General features: G+C 38.4%; 1 protein-coding gene across 4 annotated transcripts in view; it reads left to right on the top strand.

Moving 5' to 3' along the window:
• PRKCQ (protein kinase C theta) overlaps positions 1 to 25,184 on the top strand; it is a gene marked incomplete at its 5' end in the record, with an annotated part of 105,556 nt that overhangs the window by 33,195 nt on the left and 47,177 nt on the right. The window lies entirely within an intron of this gene.

The raw sequence follows: 25,184 nt of genomic DNA on the forward strand, positions 1-25,184 counted from the left end.
GGGAAAAAGTGACATCTGTTTATTCATCTACCATACATGTATTTGAAGAGACGAAATTTGGAAAAATAGATCAGAACGTGTGTGCACTGTTATTTTCCTTTATAAGGCCAGTAGAAGATCATCCTTTAGAGCAGGCTTCATCAGTGAGGCCCTGCGCATTGTGGTAAAAGGGTGAATTTTGTCAGAAGTGTCTCTTCTGTTCTGGGAGAATTCTCCTCCTGATCTCCTTTTTCCTTAAAATTAAAAAAAAAAATTGACTCATTTTAGAAAATTTGGAAAGTGCTTATATGCTCAGAGAAGAAATCGTTTTAGAAAATTGATTTTAGAAAATTTGGAAAGTGCTTATATGCTCAGAGAAGAAATCATTTTAGAAAATTTGGAAAGTGCTTATATGCTCAGAGAAGAAAATCATATGTAATCCCATCACTTGGGTATATGTACCATTAATACTTCTAAGTTTATCCTTCTAGATTTTTCCATTAGATTTTTAAAGGTAAAAATAATGACCTACTGTAAATACCTCCTGTTCTGTAACTTGAATTTTCAACACTCTACATTTCCTCACATCTGTGGATATTCTTCTACAATTTATCTAATTAGGCTACTTCTAAATTTTGTTCTGATTTCAATAACACTGAAGTGAACATCCTTGTAGGTCAGTCTTTCTGCACAAACATAATGATTTTCTTTTTTTATTTTTCTACCCTACTTGACCCTATCCCTATGTATGTAGCCTAGAATAATAAGCAGACCCATGTGGAGCCATGTGGTTAAGGTCCAAAGAACATGAGGAGTTTTTCTCTTGTTCTGTTTCAAGCCTTGATGATAATGTCCTACCTTAGGACAAGTAACCGAGGACCTCAAGATGCCTCCAGCCACAGAAGGTGTTAGTGGGGAAACTGGGAGTCAGCCAGAAAATGTGGACAGTCACTAGGGGTTTCATCACCACTCCTCCAGCTCCCAGTAGATTCTCAACAAGTGTTTAATTAGGGAATAAATGAATAAATATACTTGGCTAAAATAAAGAGAAACCAGACCATGAAAAAGCACTCAATGATCATATACTGTATTCAAAGCATTGTGAAGGATATAGAACTAATACAGTTCCTGACCTGGAGAATTTCATACTATAAAAAATTAAAGAGGCAAGAATGACACTTCTAACAGTGGTGAGTAATATTAATTGCAGAATGCAGACTCTAAGCACCAGAGCTGAGAAAACTAGAAATTAGAATTTGAATAGAAATTAGAATAGGCAGAAAGGGTCTTGGACAGCAGAGGTGTAGTGGCTATAAGAAGGCATGAAGGAATAAAGGGATTATGATAAGCTGTTTAAAAGTAGGCTTATGTTTTACAGCAGGAAGGAGTTTGGAATTTCTGATAATGAGGGTTAGAAAGATTTCCTGCTAGAAATTTCCTCCTGGAGATCATAAATATCTGTTGGTCTGGGATGGTGCAGATATTTTACTGGAAGACAAAGTAAGGAACTCTGTCCCACTCTCCTGGTCTGTGTTCTAAATTTGCCGTGCACCCTAGGGGTTACTTACAATGTCATTTTTCCTCTTGAAATATTGTGGGACTTTTATCAAAATACTAAATACACCTCAGACCAGGCTTCTAGGGGCATTATGTAATCAAGTTTCACTCGGCACCTTTCCCTGCTGCTTTTATATATTTGTTTGTATCATTGTTTTCATACCGTGTAGGGAAGGCTGTTATGAATCCCACTTTGCAGAAAATAGGTATGTTTCCTTCTCTGATTGTCAGTTAGAGCCTCAGGCAGAGTTTGCTTCTTGCCCTGTTAAAGGAAATGCTCTTAAGATTTCAAGCCTATGTAATGCTTTACCAAAACCAGAAAAGTAAATGCAGAGAAAAAGTGTCAGAGAATGTACATATCAAATATAAAAATGACTGTCTCACTACTTAGATTTCAAGGAATTGAGTCCTTTTAGAAATAAGAGATGTGGGGTGGGGTGGGGGGAGAGGTGAAGCTTACATTATACTTTCTGAAGGACCCTGATTTGAGATGTCTTGATTTTTTAATTTTATTCATTTTTTTATTGAAGTATAGTTGCTGTACAGTATTATAGGTGTACAATATAGTGATTCATAATTTTTAAAGGTTATACTCCATTTATAGTTACTATAAAACATTGGCTAGATTCCCCGTGTTGTACAATATATCCTTGTAACTTATTTATACTTAATAGTACTGATTTCTTCTTCAAACCTTGTATGTCAAACAAAATAACCAAATGCCACAAGTGAGTGTAAACAGCAGCAATCGATATGAATCATGATTTCCTCTGGGTAATTTTTTAATGTAATCAGTTGGGAAAGGGCCTTACTTCTGGATTATTTTGTCTGCTTGCTTATTTTTTAGAATTTGGTTTAACTTATATAACAACGAGGATTCCAAGCATATGTGACTTGCTTAACAAAGCAAAGATTGCTTTGGCTCTTTGGGGTCTTTTGTGGTTCCATACAAATTTTAGGATTATTTGTTCTAGTTCTGTGAAAAATGCCATGGGTATTGTGATAGGTATTGCATTAAATCTGTAGATTGTTTTCTGTAGTATGGACATTTTAACAATATTAAGTATTCTAATCCATGAACACAGGATATCTTTCCACATTTCTTTGTATCATCTTGAATCTTCTACATCAGTATCTTTTAGTTTTCAGACTACAGGTCTTTCACGTCTTTAGTTAAATTAATTCCTAGGTATTTTATCATTTTATGATGCAACTGTAAATGGGATTGTTTTCTTACCTTCTCTTTATACAGGATACAGAAATGCAACACATTTCTGCATATAAATTTTGTATCCTGCAACTTTATTTATAAGCTCTAATATTAGTTTTTTCACGGTATCTTTATGGTTTTCTATGTATAGTATCATGTCATCTGCAAATAGTGACAGTTTTACTTTCTCCTTTCCAATTTGGATATCTTTTGTTTTCTTGTCTGATTGCTATGGCTAGGACTTCCAATACTATCTTGAATATAAGTGGTGAGAGTTGGCATCCTTGTCTTTTTCCTGATATTAGAAGAAAAGCTTTCAGCTCTTCACTATGGAATAAGTTGTTAGCTGTGGGTTTGTCATATATGGCCTTCACTAAATATGCTGAAGTGTATTCCTTCTATACCCACTTTGATAAGAGTTTTTATCATGAATGGATGTTAAATTTTTTTAAATGCTTTTTCTGTATCTATTGAGATGATATGGTTTTTGTCCTTCGTTTTGTTAATATGGTGTATCACGTTGACTGATTTGTAGATACTGAACCATCCTTGCATCTCTGGGATAAATCCCACTTGATCATGGTGTATGACTCTTCTAATATATTGTTCAGTTTGGTTTGTTTATATTTTGTTGAGGATTTTTACATCTGTATTCATCTGGGATATTGGCCTGTAATTTTTGTGTGGTGTCTCTGTCTAGTTTTAGTATCATGGTAATGCTGATCTCATAGAATGAGTTCAAAAGTATTCCTTCCTCTTTAATATTTTTGGAATATTTTGAGAAGGATAGGTATTAACTCTTTTTATATATTTGGTAGAATTCCCCTGTGAAGCAATCTTGTTCTGGACTTTTGTTTGTTGGGAGTTTTTGTTTGTTTGTTTGTTTCTACTTACTCAATTTCATTACTGATTATCAGTCTGTTAGATTTTCTGTTTCTTCCTGATTCAGTCTTGAAAGATTGAATGTTACTAGGAATTTATCCACTTCTTTTAGGTTGTGCAGTTTGCTGGCATATAATTGTTTATAGTTGCCTCTTATGATTCTTTGTATTTCTGTGGTGTCAGTTATAACTCCTCTTTCATTTCTGATTTTATCTGGGCCATCTTTTTTTTCTTGATGAGTGTGGCTAAAGGTTTATCAGTTTTCATTATCTTTTCAAAGAGCCAGCTCTTAAGTGATCATTTCTACCGTTATTTTTGTCTCCATTTATTTCCACTCTGATCTTAATTATTTCCCTCCTATTAACTTGAGGCTTTATTTCTTCTTTTTATAGTTCATTTAGGTGTCAAATTCGGTTGTTTGAGATTTTTATTTCTTGAGGTAGGCCTGTATTTCTATGAACTTTCCTCTTAGAACTGCTTTTGCTGTGTCCCATAGACTTTGGAAAGTTGCATTTCCATTTGTCTCAAGGTATTTTTTATTTCCTCTTTGATTTCTTCAGTGACCCATTGGTTATTTAGTAGTATGTTGTTTAACCTCCATTTCTTTGTGTTTTTTGCAATTTTCTTCTTTTGATTTCTAGTTTCATACCATTGTGGTCAGAAAAGATGCTTGGTATGATGTCAGTCTTGTTAAATTTATTGAGACTTGTTTGGTGGCCTAACATAACCTACCTGGAGAATGTTCCATGTGCACTTGAAAAGAATCTGTATTCTGTTTTTGGATGGAATGTTCTGTATGTCATTTAAGGCCAGTGTTTCTTTATTGATTTTTTCTGGTTGGATGATCTATCCATTGTTGAAAGTGGCATTAAAGTCCCCTATTATTGTATTACTTTCAATTTCTCCTGTTATGTCTGTTAAGTGCTTCTATGTTGGGTGCATAAATATTTACAAATGTTAAATCCTGTTCTTGGATTGACCCCTTTATTATTATGTAATGTCCTTCTTGGTCATTTGTTACAGTATTGTTTTAAAGCCTATTTTGTTGGCTATGAATATTGCTACCCCAGCTTTCTTTTCATTTCCTTTTGCATGGAGTATCTTTTTCTATCCCTGTACTTTCACTCTGTGTGTGTCTTTAGGTCTGAAGTGAGTCTCTTGGAGGCAGCATATAGTTGGGTCTTGTTTTTTGTTTTTAATCCATTCAGCCACTGTGTGTCTTTTGATTGGAGCATTTAGTCCATTTACATTTAAAGTGATTATTGATAGATATGTACTTAATGCCATTTTGTTAATTGTTTTCTGGTTGTTTTTGTAGCCCTTCTCTGTTCCTTTCTTATTCTCTTTGCCTCTTTCCTTATGGTTTAATCATTTTCTCTAATGTGATGTTTGTGTTCCTTTCTCTTTATTTTTTGTACATAATAGGTTTTTGATTTGCAGTTACCATGAAGTTCATCTCTCTCTCATGTATGTATATGAGTTTATTTTAAGCCCCAAGTCACTTAAGTTAGAATGCATTCTAAAAGCACTACATTTGTACTCCCCTTACCAACATTTTGGTTTTTATGTCATATTTTACATCTTTTTGTGTATCCCTTCACTTCTATTGTAGTTATAGTTGATTTTACTACTTTTGTCTTTTAGCCTTCATGCTAGTTTAAGTGGCTGTTCCACAGCCTTTCCTATGTATTTGCCTTTACCAGTGAGATTTTTTCTTTCATATATTTTCATATTTCTGTTTATGGCCTTTTCGTTTCACTTACAAAAAATGTTAAAGGGTCTTCTTTAAGGCCAGTTTAGCGGTGATGAACTATGTTAGTTTTCACTTGTCTGGGAAACTCTTGATCTTGTCTTCAATTCTGAATGATAACTTTTCCAGGTAGAGTACTCTTGGTTATAAGTTTTTTTCCTTTCAGCACTTTATCATGCCACTGCCTCTGGCCTACAAAGTTTTTGATGAAAATTCAGCTGACAGTCTTATAAGGGTTCACTTGTAGGTGACTAGTTGCTTTCCTCTTGCTGCTTTTAATATTCTTATCTTTAATTTTTGCCATTTTCATTGCAATGTGTATTGGGGTGTATCTGTTTGGGTTCATCTTGTTTGGGACTCTCTGGTTCCTGGGCCTGGATATCTGTTTCCTTCACGAAGTTAGGGAAGCTTTCAGCCCTTTTCTTTTCTCCTCCTGGGACCCCTATAATGTGAACGTTAGTAGGCTTGATGTTGTGCCAGAGGTACCTCAAACTATCATTTTTACAATTTTTTTCTTTTTGCTGTTCTGATTGGGTGATTTCCACTCTTCTGTCTTCCAGATTGCTGATGCATTCTTCTGTATCATCTAATCTGCTATTGATTCCCTGTAGTGTATTTTTCATTTGTTATTGTAGTCTTCAGTTCTGATTGGTTCTTTCTTATATTTTCTGACTCATTGTTGAAGTTCTCATTGTGTTCCTTTATTCTTCTTTCGAGTTCAGTGAGTATCTTTATGACCATTACTTTGAACTCTTAAATCCAGGTAATTTACTTATCTATTTCATTAGGGTGTTTTTCCCAGGGTTTTATCTTGTTCTTTCATTTGGAACATATTCCTCTGTCTCCTCATTTTGTTTGACTTTCTGGTTTGTTTCTAGGAATTAGGTAAGACAGCTACGTCTCCTGGTTTTAAAGGTGGCCTTGTGTAAGGAGCATCCCCTGTGTGGGCTGGGCACCTTTGGCAGGCTGGTTGGGTCAGGCTCAGCCTAGGGGTGAGGGGGGCTGGAACTGGAGCAGGTATGGGCCGGGGGGTGGGGGTGTGTCTCTGGACAGGGTGTCCTGTGGCCACCCTGGCAGGATGGCTGGAGCAACAGGAGCCAGAGTGGCCTAGGATATATACCACACCAAAGCCACCCTGGTAGCATGGCTGTAGCTAGTGCAGGCCTGGGGCATGCTGTGGTGGCCTTGGCAGGCTGGCTACAGTGTCTGGACTGTTTTCCCATCCATGCACAGCACCTCCAACCCTGGAGAGAGTTCCAGCAGTCCCCCATGTGTTTGGCAGATGCTCTAAGGTTAGTAAATGGATTTCCTTCAAATATGGTCTAAAGTGTCCTTTAAATTGCCGGGGGTTTTTTTCCTCACTGTGCACCAAGGTGGGCAAGTCTGTGCACAGGCCTCTCAGTGGTATCCCTCTCTACTGCAGATCACTGTGTCAGGGGTGTTTCCTATTGATGCTGGGTCTTGGTTCCTCTATCATTTCTTGTGCAGAAGCTGTTCAATCAGCTCTTTGTTCTTCAGGAGGAATTGCTTTCTGTGTAGGTGTACATCAGTGTGTCCATGGGAGGAATCTTTTAACTGTACTCACTAACAAATTAAAATCTATTAGAAACAAATTAATCATAAAACCTTGAAAATACATGTCATAAATTACTTTAGAAAGTCACTGTTAAATTAATTCAACAAATGTTTCTTGTTGACCTGCTAAGTTCTGTTTCCCCAACAGAGGCAAGACTCAAACTATATGGGGATTAAATTAGAAAACTATTTCCTTTTGCTACCTAATTCTAAGTAGTAAATAGAAAAAAAAAGTTCTAGCTTGGAAGAATAGTATTCTGCTTTCTTGATTTTAAGATACCATCAATAATTAGATGCCCTATTTTCTTGATACACAAAATTATTTTAAAAACTAGAAGCCATCTCCCAATTTCAGAATTGTCTAAATGTGAATTAACATGTATGTCAATTAGAAATTGCATTGGCTGCTAGTAACAGGGATAGAAAGTAACAATGACTTACATGAGATAGAAGTGTTTTTCTCTTCATATAAAAGGAGTTACATACATGGTTCAAAGCAAGTATGACAGTTCCATGGTGTCAGAGATCCAGGAACCATCTGCTCCCTGTTCCATCATTTACTGTACTGAGTTCCCATCCTCAAGGGTACTCCTCAGTCCAATATGGCTGCTAGAGCCCAGCCCTCACAGCCACATTCTAGGGAAGAAAGAACAACCTCATGCCAGCTTAGTCTTCTTTCTTAAGTCACTTTTCCAAAAGGCCCACAAAAAACTGCTGCTTCTCTCTGACTCTTCTATAGCTGTAAGGAAAGCTGGAAAGTTGAATCTTAAGCACATTGTCATCCAGAATAATTTTTTTTTTTTTACTAAGAAAGAAAGGGAGGCAACCAGCCATTTCTGCTCCAACATATATATTAAAATAAAGAAAATATGATTAAAACTAGGTTTACTGAAGCCTATTTTGTGCCAGATAGTTTCCTAGGAACTTTAAATATATTATCTCATTTAATTCTATAAACCCAATGAAGTAGATATTATTATTCTATTTTACCTATGAGAAAACTGAAGCTAAAAAAGATGAACCTTGCCTTAAGGCCACTCAGCTGGAAACAGGAAACAGCATTCAATCTTACCATATGTCTTTGTCCAGATATGGGCCTCCTATATATTCATACCATGTGTCTTAGTGACATGTCATCTCTGTAGTATCTAAATGTTCACCTACAGGGGAAAAAACCACAGAAAAATAGTTTTCCTCTCTTTTTAATTATGCTAGATTAAAAGTTCAATAACTCAGGCTTCCCTGGTGGTGCAGTGGTTGGGAGTCTGCCTGCTGATGCAGGGGACGCGGGTTCGTGCCCCGGTCTGGGAGGATCCCACATGCCGCGGAGCGGCTGGGTCTGTGAGCCATGGCTGCTGAGCCTGTGCATCCGGAACCTGTGCTCCGCAATGGGAGAGGCCACAGCAGTGAGAGGCCCGCGTACCGCAAAAAAAAAAAAAAAAGTTCAATAACTCAAGTACACAAAGTTTCTCTGATCTATCTCTGATAACCCTAGGTGAAAATAACAGGGTTTGGAAAGAAAACACAAAATTCAACCGAGTAAATTTAGAGATCTAATTATCTTTTTTTCAACAATTCATGAATTGAGCAGCATCCATCTAGCAAACAGAAAGGAGCTCTGAGGACCTGTATGAAATGGAAGACTTTTATAGGAAGAAAGTAGGGAGCGACAAGGAAAGAGCAGATTGTTTCAGTCAAGGTCACCTTCCTTAGATGGATGTCCTCACTGGTGCTGATCAGGAAGTTCCAGACTGACTGGTTAAGATTACATTCCTGGGGATGTTAGGAATTGCAGTTAGCTTACATATTAAGTGCCGGTTTGGAGATGTGGGCTTAGCACAAGTGATTCCATTTGGGAACTGTTGTTTCTTTTCTAACAATCACACCCCCTCTCTTTTGCCTCTTTTGATCAGACCCTCAACTTAACTGGGAGATGTGATCAAAATTTAAGGTATTAGCACCACTCCCAGCTACCGTTCTGAAGTTCTCATGGTTTTTGATGGTCCTTTGTGTGGTGTTCACAGGTCAGGATGTTTTTCACTTAATCGGTGGTATTCACAGGCCAGAGTTCAGGGTCACAATTTCTAAGTCAGTCATTCTCTTCATTGCTTTCTTGAAGTTCCACTCTTAGGGAGATCATTTAGTTGGTGGTCAGTGGCTTCAAACATGAATTTAAAGCCTTTGAAAGAATATAGCATTCCAGGGAGTTCACTATGATTATGAAAAGTAGGATAATTTCCAATATCTGGAATGCTCTTCAGCCCCAAGACCCAAACTAATCAAAATCAAATAAGTCAAAGAAAGACCCCATTGGAAGAGTCACCTGTTTAAGGCAAGTGGCTTGTTCAGTATTTTTATGTAACTGAGCCTCAACTTCCTCAGAAGTGTTAATCCAGGTGCAACAGGTTGCCTTGGCTTAGTGAAGTAGGGCCCTGACAAAGAAAAGGTTTGCTTCCCCTTAGCCTTGTGTCCCTTTCTTTGTATACAAAGCCTGGATACAAAGTTCCCCAAGTTTGGGTTTATTAACCAGAGAGAGGGAAACAGACCAGAGGGTCTCTAACGTCATGGATAGATCAGAGTTTTTGATGATAAATCCAGCAATCTAAAAGGATACCCCCACACACACCCAAGCAATGGCCTGGGAGAAATGGATGATGATGTTATCTTTACAGGCCAGTGCCAGAGTAAACGCTGAAGAAGAGAGGGTGTCAAGTTTAGTTGTCCAGCAGTCTACCTCAACATCGGCTACTTCTCAATTTGATTTTGAGGTCTTCAGTGGGTGTACAGGACCCAACATTAGGTGGGGACTTCTTCAGTTGTGAGATATGTACCCAAGGTTCAAGCCCCTGCAGGTTGGCTGCCATCAGGTTAGTGAGGAAGATCTGGTAGAGTCCCTTCCAAGGAGACGCAAGGGCAGTCTTTGTTCTTAGTGACTCCAAATCAGAAGGGTGGGAGAAAATTGGAAACATTAGTTTGGAGAGTCACAGCCAGTTAATTGAGGGAACTAGGAGTATTCAAGATCCAATCCAGTTTACAGGTATATAACAAAACCTCAAAAACAATTACCAGGATTAGAATCTAAAATCTACAAAGATACAGTTTTCCTCTGTATCATCACCATTTTTTTCAACCAAAGATAATTACAGTAAACCTAATTCGTTTGCATTAAACTTGGCCTGATTAATTACATAGTGCATCAAGAATAGTGACTGACCATTTAAGCTCTTTTAAAAACTTTCCTGGAAAGGAATCTCAGAGTGAACTCTTAAAGCCTCTGAGGCTTTAAGCTAAGCCAAAGTCTCACAGTAAGATTTTACCTGCAATACCTATAGCTTTGGGTGAATTTCTCTCTTCCTGAGGTCCAAAAAATATCCTGAGTTTCCTGGAACCTACCAGGAAATTACCTTTCTTACTCACCTGGTTAGCTCCTAGGAACCTTGGTACCAGAGTACCAGTCCAATTTTCCCAAGGGACTTTACTGACTTCCTAAAGTCAACTTTAGTTATTTAAATCTGTCTGGCCATATCTGAGTCTATACACATCTCTCTCACATATAACGTTCCAGTCAAGGTCTTGGTAATATAACCAGGGTATCCAATTGTGTCCTGTTACAAAAACAGACTCTCACTGAACTTAACTTAAATAACTATTTTTCCATAAAAAGAATACTTGAGGGTTTCTGGATTCTGGAGGAATCAGAGAGAAAAAGAAAATGTTTCATCTTTGTTTACAAAAGTATACTTTACCTAATTGTAAGTTATGATAAGTCTCAAATCTAGAAAAACAAAACATTAAAGTACCAACAATATTTCAAATAAGAAGTCATAAAAATTCTAATCATCCTCCTCAGTTCATTCAGTCCTGTGTTATTAATTCTTGTTCTGCTTGAATCCAGTTTTTTCCATTAGTTCTGGGAATTTTTACCTAGTTCAGTTTTGTGATATAAAGTTATCATTAACCTGTGTTTGCCATAGTTCGCTCCATAAATCTCTTCAAAGATGAGGCACTTTTTTTTTTAACATCTTTATTGGAGTATAATTGCTTTACAATGGTGCATCAGTTTCTGCTTTATAACAAAGTGAATCACTTATACATATGTCCCCATATCTCTTCCCTCTTTCATCTCCCTCCCTCCCACCTTCCCTATCCCACCCCTCTAGGTGGTCACAGAGCACCAAGCTGATCTCCCTGTGCTATGCGGCTGCTTCCCACTAGCGATCTATTTTACGTTTGGTAGTGTATATATGTACATGCCACTCTCTCACTTTGTCCCAGCTTACCCTTCCCCCTCCCTGTATCCTCACGTCCATTCCCTAGTAGGTCTGCATCATTATTCCCATCCTGCCCCTAGGTTCTTCTGACCAATTTTTTTTATTCCATATATATGTGTTAGCATACAGTATTTGTTTTTCTCTTTCTGACTTACTTCACTCTGTATGACAGATTCTAGGACCATCCACCGCACTACAAATAACTCAATTTCGTTTCTTTTTATGGCTGAGTAATATTCCATTGTATATATGTGCCACATCTTCTCTATCCATTCATCTGCTGATGGACACTTAGGTTGCTTCCATGTCCTGGCTATTGTAAATAGAGCTGCAATGAACATTTTGGTTCATGACTCTTTTTGAATTATGGTTTTCTCAGGGTATATGCCCAGTAGTGGGATTGCTGGGTCATATGGTAGTTCTATTTTTCGTTTTTTAAGGAACCTCCATACTGTTCTCCATAGTGGCTGAACCAATTCACATTCCCACCAGCAGTGCAAGAGCATTCCCTTTTTTCCACACCCTTTCCGTCATTTATTGTTTGTAGATTTTTTGATGATGGCCATTCTTACCGGTGTGAGATGATATCTCGTAGTTTTGATTTGCATTTCTCTAATGATTAATGATGTTGAGCATCCTTTCATGTGTTTGTTGGCAGTCTGTATATCTTCTGTGGAGAAATGCCTATTTAGGTCTTCTGCCCATTTTTGGATTGGGTTGTTTGTTTTTTGGGTATTGAGCTGCATGAGTTGCTTGTATGTTTTGGAGATTAATCCTTTGTCAGTTGCTTCATTTGCAAATATTTTCTCCCATTCTGAGGGTTGTCTTTTCACCTTGTTTATGGTTTCCTTTGCTGTGCAAAAGCTTTTAAATTTCATTAGGTCCCATTTGTTTATTTTTGTTTTTATTTACATTACTCTAGGAGGTGGGTCAAAAAGGATCTTGCTGTGATTTATGTCAGAGTGTTCTGCCTATGTTTTCCTCTAAGAGTTTGATGGTGTCTAGCCTTACATTTAGGTCTTTAATCCACTTTGAGTTTATTTTTGTGTATGGTGTTAGGGAGTGTTCTAATTTCATTCTTTTACATGTAGCTGTCCAGTTTTCCCAGCACCACTTATTGAAGAGGCTGTCTTTTCTCCACTGTATACTTTTGCCTCCTTTATCAAAGATAAGGTGACCATATGTGCATGGGTTTATCTCTGGACTTTCTATCCTGTTCCACTGATCTATAGTTCTGTTTTTGTGCCAGTCCCATACTGTCTTGATTACTGTAGCTTTGTAATATAGTCTGAAGTCCGGGAGCCTGATTCCTCCAGCTCCGTTTTTCTTTCTTAAGATTGCTTTGGCTATTCAGGGTCTTTTGTGTTTCCATACATCTTGTGAAATTTTTTGTTCTAGTTCTGTGAAAAATGCCAGTGGTAGTTTGATAGGGATTGCATTGAATCTGTAGATTGCTTTGGGTAGTAGAGTCATTTTCACAATGTTGACTCTTCCAATCTAAGAACATGGTATATCTCTCCATCTATTTGTATCATCTTTAATTTCTTTCATCAGTGTCATAATTTTCTGCATACAGGTCTTCTGTCTCCTTAGGTAGGTTTATTCCTAGATATTTTATTCTTTTTGTAGCAGTGGTAAATGGGAGTGTTTTCCTCATTTCACTTTCAGATTTTTCATCATTAGTGTAGAGGAATGCAAGAGATTTCTGTGCATTAATTTTGTATCCTGCTACTTTACCAAATTCACTGATTAGCTCTAGTAGTTTTCTGGTAGCCTCTTTAGGATTCTCTATGTATAGTATCATGTCATCTGCAAACAGTGACAGCTTTACTTCTTTTCCAATTTGGATTCCTTTTATTTCTTTTTCTTCTATGATTGCTGTGGCTAAAACTTCCAAAACTGTGTTGAATAATAGTGGTGAGAGTGGGCAACCTTGTCTTGTTCCTGATCTTAGTGGACATGGTTTCAGTTTTGCACCATTGAGGATGACGTTTGCTGTGGGTTTGTCATATATGGCCTTTATTATATTGAGGAAAATTCCCCCTATGTCTACTTTCTGGAGAGTTTTTATCATAAATGGGTGTTGAATTTTGTCAAAAGCCTTCTCTGCATCTCTTGAGGTGATCACATGGTTTTTCTCCTCCAGTTTGTTAATATGGTGTATCACATTGATTTGTGTATATTGAAGAATCCTTCCATTCCTGGGAAAAACCCCACTTGATTATGGTGTATAATCCTTTTAATGTGCTATTGGATTCTGTTTGCTAGTATTTTGTTGAGGATTTTTGCATCTATGTTCATTAGTGATATTGGCCTGTAGTTTTCTTTGTGACATCTTCTTTGTGACATCTTTGTATGGTTTTGGTATCAGAGTGATGGTGGCCTCGTAGAATGAGTTTGGGAGTGTTCCTCCCTCTGCCGTATTTTGGAAGAGTTTGAGAAGAATAGGTGTTAGCTCTTCTCTAAATGTTTGATAGAATTCGCCTGTGAAGCCATCTGGTCCTGGGCTTTTGTTTGTTGGAAGATTTTTAATCACAGTTTCAATTTCAGTGCTTGTGATTGGTCTGTTCATATTTTCTATTTCTTCCTGGTTCAGTCTCGGAAGGTTGTGCATTTCTAAGAATTTGTCATTTCCTCCAGGTTGTCCATTTTATTGGCATATAGTCACTTGTAGTAATCTCCCATGATCCTTTGTATTTCTGCAGTGTCAATTGTTACTTCTTTTTCATTTCTAACTCTACTGATTTGAGTCTTCTCCCTTTTTTTCTTGATGAGTCTGGCTAATGGTTTATTAATTTTCTTTATCTTCTCAAAGAACCAGCTTTCAGTTTTATTGATCTTGGCTATCATTTCCTTCATTTCTTTTTCATTTATTTCTGATCTTATCTTTATGATTTCTTTCCTTCTGCTAACTTTGGGGGTTTTTTGTTCTTCTTTCTCTAATTGCTTTAGGTGTAAGGTTAGATTGTTTATTTGAGATGTTTCCTGTTTCTTAAGGTAGGACCGTATTGCTATAAACTTCCCTCTTAGAACTGCTTTTGCTGCATCCCATAGGTTTTGGGTCATTGTGTTTTCATTGTCATTTGTTTCTAGGTATTTTTTGATTTCCTCTTTGATTTCTTCACTGATCTATGTGTTTGTATGTCTTACAGATTTCTTCCTGTAATTGATGTCTAGTCTCATAGTGTTATGGTTGGAAAAGATACTTGATATGATTTGAATTTTCTTATATTTACCAAGGCTTGATTTGTGACCCAAGATATGATCTATCCTGGAGAATGTTCCATGAGCACTTGAGAAGAATGTGTATTCTGTTGTTTTGGATGGAATGTCCTATAAATATCAGTTAAGTCCATCTTGTTTAATGTATCATTTAAAGCTTGTGTTTCCTTATTTATTTTCATTTTGGATGATCTGTCCATTGGTGAAAGTGGGGTGTGAAAGTCCCCTACTATGATTGTGTTACTGTTGATTTCCCCTTTTATGGCTGTTAGTATTTGCCTTATGTATTGAGGTGCTCCTATGTTGGGTGCATAAATATTTACCATTGTTACATCTTCTTCTTTGATTGATCCCTTGATCATTATGTAGTATCCTTCTTTGTCTCTTCTAATAGTCTTTGTTTTAAAGTCTATTTTTTTCTGATACGAGAATTGCTACTCCAGCTTTCTTTTGATTTCCTTTTGCATGTATCTTTTTCCATCCCCTCACTTTCAGTCTGTATGTGTCCGTAGGTCTGAAGTGGGTCTCTGGTTGACAGCATATATATGGGTCTTGTTTTTGTAGCCATTCAGCCAGTGTATGTCTTTTGGTTGGAGCATTTGATCCATTTACATTAAAGGTAATTATTGATATGTATGTTCCTATTACCATTTTCTTAATTGTTTTGGGTTTGTTATTGTAAGTCTTTTTCTTCTGTTGTGTTTCCTGCCTAGAGAAGTTCCTTTAGCATTTGTTGTAAAGCTGGTATGGTGCTGCTGAATTCTCTTAGCTTTTGCTTGTCTCTAAAGGTTTTAATTTCTCCGTCAAATCTGAATGAGATCCTTGCTGTGTAGAGTAATCTTGGTTGTAGGTTTTTCCCCTTCATCACTTTAAATATGTCCTGCCACTCCCTTCTGGCTTGCAGAGTTTCTGCTGAAAGGTCAGCTGTTAACCTCATGGGGATTCCCTTGTATGTTATTTGTTGTTTTTCCCTTGCTGCTTTTAATATTTGTTCTTTGTATTTAATTTTTGATAATTTGATTAATATGTGTCTTGGCATGTTTCTCCTTGGATTTATCCTGTATGGGGCTCTCTGCTTCCTGGACTTGATTAACTATTTCCTTTCCTATATTAGGGAAGTTTTCAACTATAATGTCTTCAAATATTTTCTCAGTCCCTTTGTTTTTCTCTTCTCCTTCTGGGACCCCTATAATTTGAATGTTGGTGTATTTAATGTTGTCCCAGAGGTCTCTGAGACTGTCCTCAGTTCTTTTCATTCTTTTTTCTTTATTCTGCTCTGCAGTAGTTATTTCCACTATTTTATCTTTCAGGTCATTTATCCATTCTTCTGCCTCAGTTATTCTGCTATTGATCCCTTCTAGAGAATTTTTAATTTCATTTATTGTGTTGTTCATCACTTTGTTTTTTAGTTCTTCTAGGTCCTTGTTAAACGTTTCTTGTATTTTCTCCATTCTATTTCCAAGATTTTGGATCATCTTTACTATCATTATTCTGAATTCTTTTTCAGGTAGACTGCCTATTTCCTCTTCATTTGTTAGGTCTGGTGGGTTTTTACCTTGCTCCTTCATCTGCTGTGTGTTTCTCTGTCTTCTCCTTTTGCTTAACTTACTGTGTTTGGGGTCTCCTTTTTGCAGGCTGCCAGTTCATAGTTCCTGTTGTTTCTGGTGTCGTCCCCAGTGGCTAAGGTTGGTTCAGTGGGTTGTGTAGGCTTCCTGGTGGAGGGGACTAGTGCCTGTGTTATGGTGGATGAGGCTGGATCTTGTCTTTCTGGTGGGCAGGTCCACGTCTGGTGGTGTGTTTTGGGGTGTCTGTGGCCTCATTATGATTTTAGGCAGCCTCTCTGCTAATGGATGGGGCTGTGTTCCCATCTTGCTAGTTGTTTGGCATAGGGTGTCCAGCACTGTAGCTTGCTGGTCGTTGAGTGAAGCTGGGTGTTGGTGTTGAGATGGAGATCTCTGGGAGACTTTCGCCATTTGATATTACATGGAGATGGGAGTTCTTTTGTCAACCAGTGTCCTGAACTTGGCTCTCCCTCCTCAGTTCACAGCCCTGATGCCTGGCTGGAGCACCAACAGCCTGTCCTCCACATGGCTCAGAATAAAAGGGAGAAAATAAAGAAAGAAGAAGATAAAGTAAAGTTATTAAAATAAAAAATAATCTTTAAGAAAAAAAATTTTTTAAGTAATTAAAAAAAACAGAACCCTAGGACAAATGGTTAAAGCAAAGCTATATAGACAAAATCACACCCAGAAGCATACACATACACACTCACAAAAAGAGAAAAAGGGAAAAAAATATATATATATCATTGCTCCCAAAGTCCACCTCCTCAGTTTGGGATGATTTGTTGTCTATTCAGGTATTCCACTGATGCAGGGTACATGAAGTTGATAGTGGAGATTTAATTCGCTGCTCCTGAGGCTGCTGGGAGAGATTTCCCTTTCTCTTCTTTGTTCACACAACTCCTGGGGCTCAGCTTTGGATTTGGCCCCGCCTCTTCATGTAGGTCACCTGAGGGTGTCTGTTCCTTGCTCAGACAGGACGGGGTTAAAGGAGCCGCTGATTTGGGGGCTCTGGCTCACTCAGGCCAGGGGAGGGAGGGGTATGGAGTGCAGGGCGAGCCTGTGGCGGCAGAGGCCGGCGTGACGTTGAACCAGCCTGAGGAGCGCCGTGTGTTCTCCCGGGGACGTTGTCCCTGGATCACAGGACCTTGGCAGTGGCGGGCTGCACAGGCTCCTGGGAGGGGAGATTTGGAGTGTGACCCGTGCTTGCACACAGGCTTCTTGGTGGCGGCAGCAGCAGCCTTAGCGTCTCATGCCCGTCTCTGGGGTCTGTGCTGATAGCCGCGGCTCGTGCCCGTCTCTGGAGCTCCTTTAAGCAGCGCTCTTAATCCCCTTTCCTTGTGCACCGTGAAACAAAGAGGCAAGAAAAAGTCTCTTGCCTCTTCGGCAGCTCCAGACTTCTTCCCGGACTCCCTCCCAGCTAGCTGTGGTGCACTAAGCCCCTGCAGGCTGTGTTCACACAGCCAACCCCGGTCCTCTCCCTGGGATCTGACCTCCGAAGCCCGAGCCTCAGCTCCCAGCCCCGCGTGCCCCAGCGGGTGAGCAGACAAGCCTCTCGGGCTGGTGAGTGCCAGTTGGCACCGAGCCTCTGTGTGGGAATCTCTCCGCTCCCCTGTTGCTGTGCTCTCCTTCATGGCTCCGAAGCTTTCCCCCTCTGCCCCCCGCAGTCTCCGCCCACAAAGGCGCTTCCTAGTGTGTGGACACCTTTCCTCCTTCAAAGCTCCCTCCCACTGGTGCAAGTTCTGTCCCTATTCTTTTGCCTCTGTTTTTTTTTTTCTTTTGCCCTACCCAGGTACGTGGGGAGTTTCTTGCCTTTTGGGAGGTCTGAGGTCTTCTGCCAGCATTCAGTAGGTGTTCTGTAGGAGCTGTTCCACATGTAGATGTACTTCTGATGTATTTGTGGGGAGGAAGGTGATCTCCGTGTCTTACTCTTCCACCATCTTGAAGCTCCTCCAAAGATGAGGCAGTTTTGGAGAAATACTTTTGCAAAAGCATCTGAGTTAAACAGTAACTCTCGGTAATGACAAAGACTTAAAAAAGAATATGGTTAAAGATCTAATGAGAGTTCATTTGATAAGGAAATGTAGTTATTTTTGTGATGTACATTTTAAAATAATAACTGGAAGTATGGCTGATTACATTATACCAGGACATAACAATTTTGGGAATACTTATATATCTGTACAAATACAACATAAAGGAGGCTTAGTGTTACTTTCTGACAGTGCTTCCCATGCAATTCAGCATAACAAATAAACTTAGTTTGTTTTCTCTCCTTATAAAAAGAGAGATGTTAAACTAATCTTTTGAAATGTTCCTGGGGCTCTCTGGACAATCTCAAAGTTGGTTTGAGGTCAAAAAGATTTCATTTAGAATTTGATTTGTGGGAAGTTTGTCAAAAACATCAAAAGGTTTAAAAATACATGGTCAAATAGGACATAGAACACTGTGAAATAGTAGTTATTCATTTAACCAGTGATAACTTGAAGACTTCGCAGGTAAATATAGAAAGTTAAGTAATTGTTTAAAATATCTTATCTCTTTTAATAGAGAAGACTCAGTTTTAAGTAATCAAAGATCTAGTAAAGATAATGGGAATCACAGGAAGTTATTTTGCAGAACCTTTCACGATAGCTTATCAGAAGTAGACCAATAGTGCAAAAGAACTTTTCCTTTTAAGAAAGAGAAAACCAATTTTAATTTTGATTAAAACTTTTTTTAACTTAAATAAATTCATTGCAATCTTAGATAGCTTAACCATGCATAAAATTTAGTTCCCAAGATTCTTTTTCCCACAACTCTCTACAGTTTTTTCCTATGTTTTCCCTTTTTCCCATTCTGAAATAAACAAATATTAACAAGTTTCCATTTAGAACAAAATTACTTTTTTTCTCAACAAAAATACATCTCTATTCCTCATACCTTCGTCAAAATCACACATCCTACTTTCCTTGCATACAGAGATATCCACCTTATTATTTCCAATAGCTTTAATTATATATTAGAATGTTTAACCCTAAAAATACTTAATTTTAGTGAAAATAAAGAAGTAAACAACTGTAAACTGTCTTTTACATTAGCATTCTGTGGCTTAATATAGTTTTTAAAATTTCTTGAAACATGCTCTCTGATAGTAAATATTTCAGTGTGGCACACAAAAAAATTTACTAATAGACCCAAATATTTTTAGTTGCTCTGTAGGAAGCAACCTGTGTTCAGTAACTGGTGTTTCAATATTTTATCTTATTTGGAAATTATCTAGATATTTAATGCCTATCTGTCATTTAATTTAACTTAGCAAAACTGTTTCAAGTTACCACAAAGTTTTGAGGAAACTATTTTAAAAGTTACCTAAAACCTTTTATCCCATTTACATCTATTTAATTCACTTGTTCTCAATAATTATGTTTAGACTACCCACAGAAACTTTGTGAGTCATTAGACAAAGTCAACCATCACCCCCGAGCTACTTTTCTTGCTGAAAACTTTGTAACAGAAATAACATGAACTAATTTGAGCAGTAAAACAATTAAAGTTGTACATCTGCATTATTTTCAATGCTAATAATTCTTAAGACACATTTTAATTAAAATCCAACGAACTTCAACTAGCTTTTATTTACCAAGGATTATCTCAGACCATGTGAATTTGAGAAGCATTTGGGTTAGTTTCTATTACCGGCATACCTTGCTTTATTGTACTTCACAAATACTGCATTTTTTATAAATCAAAGCTTTATGGCAACCCTGCATTAAGCAAGTGTGCCGGTGCCATTTTTCCAACGGCGTTTTCTCACTTCATGTCTGTGTCACGTTTTGTTAATTCTTGCAGTATTTCAAACTTTTTAATGTTACATTTGTTAGGGTGGTTTGTGCTTAGTGATCTTTGATGTTACCACTGTAATTGCTTTGTTGCACCATGAACTATGTCCATGTAAGACAGCAAACTTAACTGGCAGATGCTACGTCTGTTCTGACTGCTCCACTGACCAGCCGTTTCTCTCCCTCTCTTTGGGTTCCCCCCTAGTCCCTGAGACACAATATTGAAAGTAAGGCCAGTTAATAACCCTACAATGGCCTCTAAGTGTTTAGTGAAAGGAAGAGTCACATATCTCTCACTTTAAATCAAAAGCTAGAAATTAATTAGGCTTAGTGAGGAAGGCATGTTGAAACCTAAGATAAGTCGAAAGGTAGGCCTCTTGCACCAACCATTAGCCAAGGTGTAAATGCAAAGGAAAAATTCTTGAAGGAAATTAAAAGTGCTAATCCAGTGAACACAGGAATGATAAGAAAATGATACAGTCTTATTGCGGATAGTCTGGATAACTCAAATCAGCCACATATTCCCTTAAGCCAAAGCCTAACCCAGAGCAAGGCCCTACTCTCTCCAACTCTGTGAAGGCTGAGAGAGGTGAGGAAACTGCAGAAGAGAAGTCTGAAGCTAGCAGAGGTTGGTTCATGAGGTTTAAGGAAAGAAGCCATATACATAACATAAAAGTGCAAGCTGAAGCAGCAGGGGCTGCTTATCTACAGGATTTAGCGAAGATAATTAACCAACGTGTCTCCACTAACAACAAATTTTCAATGTAGATGATAGAGCCTTATAATGGAAGAAGATGCCATCTAGGTTTTCCATAGCTAGAGAGAAGTCGGTGCCTGGCTTCAAAGGGCCGACTGACTCTCTTGTTAGGGGCAAATGCAGCTGTGACTTTAAGTTGAAGCCAATGCTCATTTACCATTCCAAAAATCCTAGGGCCCTTAAGAATTATGCTAAATCTACCCTGCCTGGCTCTATAAATGGAACAACGGAGGCTGGATGACAGTACATCTGTTTACAACATGGTTTACTGAGCATTTTAAGTTCACTGTTGAGATCTACTGCTCAGAAAAAAAAAAAAAAAAAAAGGTTCCTTTCAAAATATTACTGCTCTTTGCAATGCGCCTGGTCACCCAAGAGCCCTGATCGAGATATAAAATGAGATTACTATTGTTTCCATGCTCGCTAGCACAGCATCCATTCTGCAGCCCATAGATCAAGGTGTGAATTCAACTTCCAAGTCTTATTATTTAAGAAATACATTTTATAAGATTAAATCTGCCATAAATGGTGATTCCTCTGATGGATATGGGCAAAGTAAATCGAAAACCTTGTGGAAAGAGTTCACCATTCTAGATGCCGTTAAGAACATCCGTGATTCACGGGAAGAAATCAAAATATCAACATTAACAGGAGTTTAAAAGAATCTGATTCCAACCCTCATGGATGGCTTTTAGGCATCCAAGCCTTCAGTGGAGGCAGTAACTGCAGATGTGGTGGAAACAGCAGGAGAACTAGAATTAGAAGTGGAGGCCGAAGATGTGACTGAATTGATGCAATCCCATGATCAAATTTTAGTGGATGAGGAGTTACTTCTATGGATGAGCAAAGAAAGTGGTTTCTTGGCTAAGAATCTACCTCTGGTAAAGATGCTGTGAAGATTGTTATATAAACTTAGCTGATAGAGCAGTGGCAGGGTTTGAAAGAACTGACTCCAGTTCTGAAAGTTCTGTGGGTAAAATGCTATCAAACAGCATTGCCTGCTGTGGAGAAATCATTCATGAAAGGAGGAGTCAATCAATAGAGCAAACCTCATTGTTGTCTTAAGAAATTACCATAGTTACACCCACCTTCAGCAACCACCACTCTGATTAGTCAGCAGTCACCAACACTGAGGTAAGACCCTCCACCGGCAAAAAGATTATGACTTGATGAATGCCCAGATGATGATTAGCAATTTTTAGCAATAAAGTATTTTTAATTAAGGTATATATATGTATTTTTTAAGGCATAATGCTATTGCACACTTAATAGCCTACAGTATAAACATAACCTTTATATGCACTAGGAAATCAAAAAATTTGTGTGACTTGCTATATTATGATATTAGCCTTATTGTGAGGGCCTGGAACTCAACCTGCAATATCACCGAGGGATGCAGGTATATTTCTGGGAGTTTTAGGAATACTTAATTCATATAAGTGCTTAATTTTCTTCAAACCAATTAAGTTGAGCTTTTTTTTTTTTTTTACAATTTTAGTAATACCATACACATACAACACATATACACAGACACATAAACATACAGAGAGGTGCAAACAGAGACCTTATAGCTTTCATTTTAAAATTACTACCATGAATCAGCTATAATAATACAAAATTCACTACTTATAAAAGCAGCTGAATCTAAGTTGTTTACCTGGTGGAGGGAATACGTTAAGGTTACCCGCTCAGACAGCTAAAGGTTTTTCACTAATGTTTGTGGGGAAGACACTTACTTATAAGATTTTTTGTTCACCTAAGTTTCAAATGACCTTCCCCCTTTCGTTTTCCTTCTGATACGAATTACCTCCCTAAAGTTTATATAACGTTTACATCTCAAAGGCACAGGGATAGAATGTAAGTTCCTCCAAGAAGGACTTTGGTTTCCTAAGGCCAGAATTTTTACAATACATACACGCCTTTTGAGATAAATAGGGGAGGTTGTGGGATTGGTGATAGGAATAGTTGGATTTTTGAACTGCCTCTAGAGCTGAATTTCTAGTTTTGCAAAATTTTTAAGATCATGACAGTAGCTCTCAATTCCTCAAAGAATTGGGTTGCAGCCTAAATGACATCATAAATTGATCCACCCCATCCAACTAAATTATCCTTAATTCGCTTTTTTTTTTCTTTTATATCAGGGAGAAGATTTCTAACTAAGATGGAAATCAAAAGATCTCTATGTTCTGGATTTAGAGCTGTTTGCCTTTGGAATGTTTTAGTAAATCCTTTCACAAAGGCTTTAGAAGGTTTTTCTTTCCCTCTGGGGTGTACATAGTTTTATTTTGGCTTAGGGGAAGAGGCCTAAAAAAAAAAATTCCTATGAGCTTCCAATTTCTGACCAACTTCTTACCACTGAGCTACTTTTTAAAGAAATCCTTATAAATATCTTGCCAGTTTTCAATCGGGACAAACAGCAGATATTTCTTGCAGTATTGAACAGCCCCTTGTACTTGATGTCCCCAAAGGGGATACAAAAGTTATTATATTTTCCTCTCTTTATCATGTTCTACAAGAGATCCAGGGGAGCTGACCCTCACCTTAGCTGGCTTCTGCCAGTTTTCGTAGGATCACATCTGCAGGCTGTGCGTGGGGTTTAATGTACACAGTATAGCTCTGGTATCTACCATAACTTGGTAATTGTTTTTCATTCATTTTAATTTTAGTTTGCCTTAGCTGCTTAAGGGAATAATGTAGCAGTTTACCAGAAAATCCCCCAGAGTCTCAACCATCCTGGGGAGCGCCCTTTGGGGGCCCTCCTTTAAGGGTAGATATGGGGCTGTCTGTAAAGCCACTAACTTGGCGGATTTTATGGTCCTATTGCCTCTTTAGAGTAGAAAGACAATTTAGACCGGATTACTAGAATGAGTATTCAACTAAAGGAGGACAGAGACGAGCAGTAAAGGTTATATAACGTTCATTTTACCATCTATTTTAGGTACCTCTTGTGCCTTTAATTTTTCATTAGCCTTTTGCACAAATTTTTCAATGAAGCTATTTTGGCATCTTGAAGGCTTTTGAAGGCTTCTGCATGCCAGTTAAAATACGTATCCCCATTCTGTTTGTTTGATTTGGGAGCCCTTCCTTTCAAGGGCACTTCTCAGATGATCTCAACTAATTGGAACTTTCCTCATAATGGCCGTTGCAATCTCTCCAAGGGCCGGCAGCGTTTGGTAGGACCCTTAGCCACAAAGGTAGTTCATCCACGTTTCTGTCCAGCCGGATTTTGGAGTCCCCATCGTGACAGTTACCAGGCTAAGTTCTCAGAACCCCAAACAACAATCCTAAGTTATTTTTAGTAAGATTTTTGCCATTTTTATAGATATCTGCAGCTTCTAGAATTATAGTTCTTAGATATAAAACAAGTATGTGGCACACTTAACTCTTTAGAATTTAAAGGTCTCATTTTTTTGGGCTAAGCCTTTGGGTCTCTCGGAGCCAGGTGAATAACTAAGGGATATGCCACGGGGTTGGAGGTTGTGTGGTTTTTTATAGTGTGCCTCATTGCATGGAAATTTTGAGGTTGACAGCTGACCTAGTGTCACTCTAACCCATTCCATGACCAACTTGTCCTAACACAGGAGTCTCTGTGTTAGGTGGTGAGCATTCTGACAGTTTAAATGCTCGATCCATGGCTACCAATTTTGTGGCTTTTCTTGCTTCTGAAGTTCCCATCAACAATAGCCTTTATCTACACAAGACAAACAAACACGCACCTTAACACACCAGCAGTAACCAAGAGATATCACTGCAGCCCGGCCAAGGCAAAGACCTTGCACACCAACAATTCCCAACATGGAACCAGGGACTGGGAGAAGGACTGAACCAGCAAACCCCAAAGAATGGGGAACCACAGCTGCCACCAGCAGCTCCCAGCATGGAATCTGGAGGAGGATTCCAAACAGATGGGGAACTGCAGACTAAACCACCAGCAGCTCCCAGCATGGAACTAGTGGTTCCAATCAAATGGGGGACTGGATAGCCAATTAAATTAGATCAGGAGCCCAACGCAAAGAGCAGAGCTCAAAGCCAAGGGGAACTTACCCACGGCCCTTGAAGCGGCAGGAAAGATGATGCACTCCAAGTATTCGTCCCTGTGTCTCCTGTTGTCCTCAGAGCCATCAGATGTTTCCTTCGGATCCCGCCACCATCACTAAATCTGTTAAGACACAAAATTGAACTGAGTAAATTTAGAATTCTAATTGGCTTTATTCGGTGGCTAACGAATCGGGCAGCATCCCAGCTAGCAACTACCAGGGAGCTCTGAGGAGCTGCATGAAATGAAGACTTTATCGGCAGAAATGGGGGAGGGACAAGGAAAGAGCAGACTGTTTCAGGCAAGATCACCTTCCCTTAGGGAAGAAGGGCTTCTATCAGGGGCATTACCTGTCTTGCACTGACCAGAAAGATCCAGACTGACCGGTTAAGATTACATCGCTGGGGAAGGTTGGAACTGCAAATAGGTTAGATATTAAGTCTCAGTTTGGTGATGTGGGCTTAACACAAGTGACTCCATTTGGGGACTATTATCTCTCTTAAAAAAAAAAAAAAAAAAAAGGAAAAGATACATCTAACACTTCTTTGGGGTTTTTTTTTAA

This window comes from Mesoplodon mirus (genome assembly GCF_964341445.2).
Source record: "Mesoplodon mirus genome assembly, chromosome: 4".
Lineage (NCBI taxonomy): Eukaryota > Metazoa > Chordata > Mammalia > Artiodactyla > Ziphiidae > Mesoplodon > Mesoplodon mirus.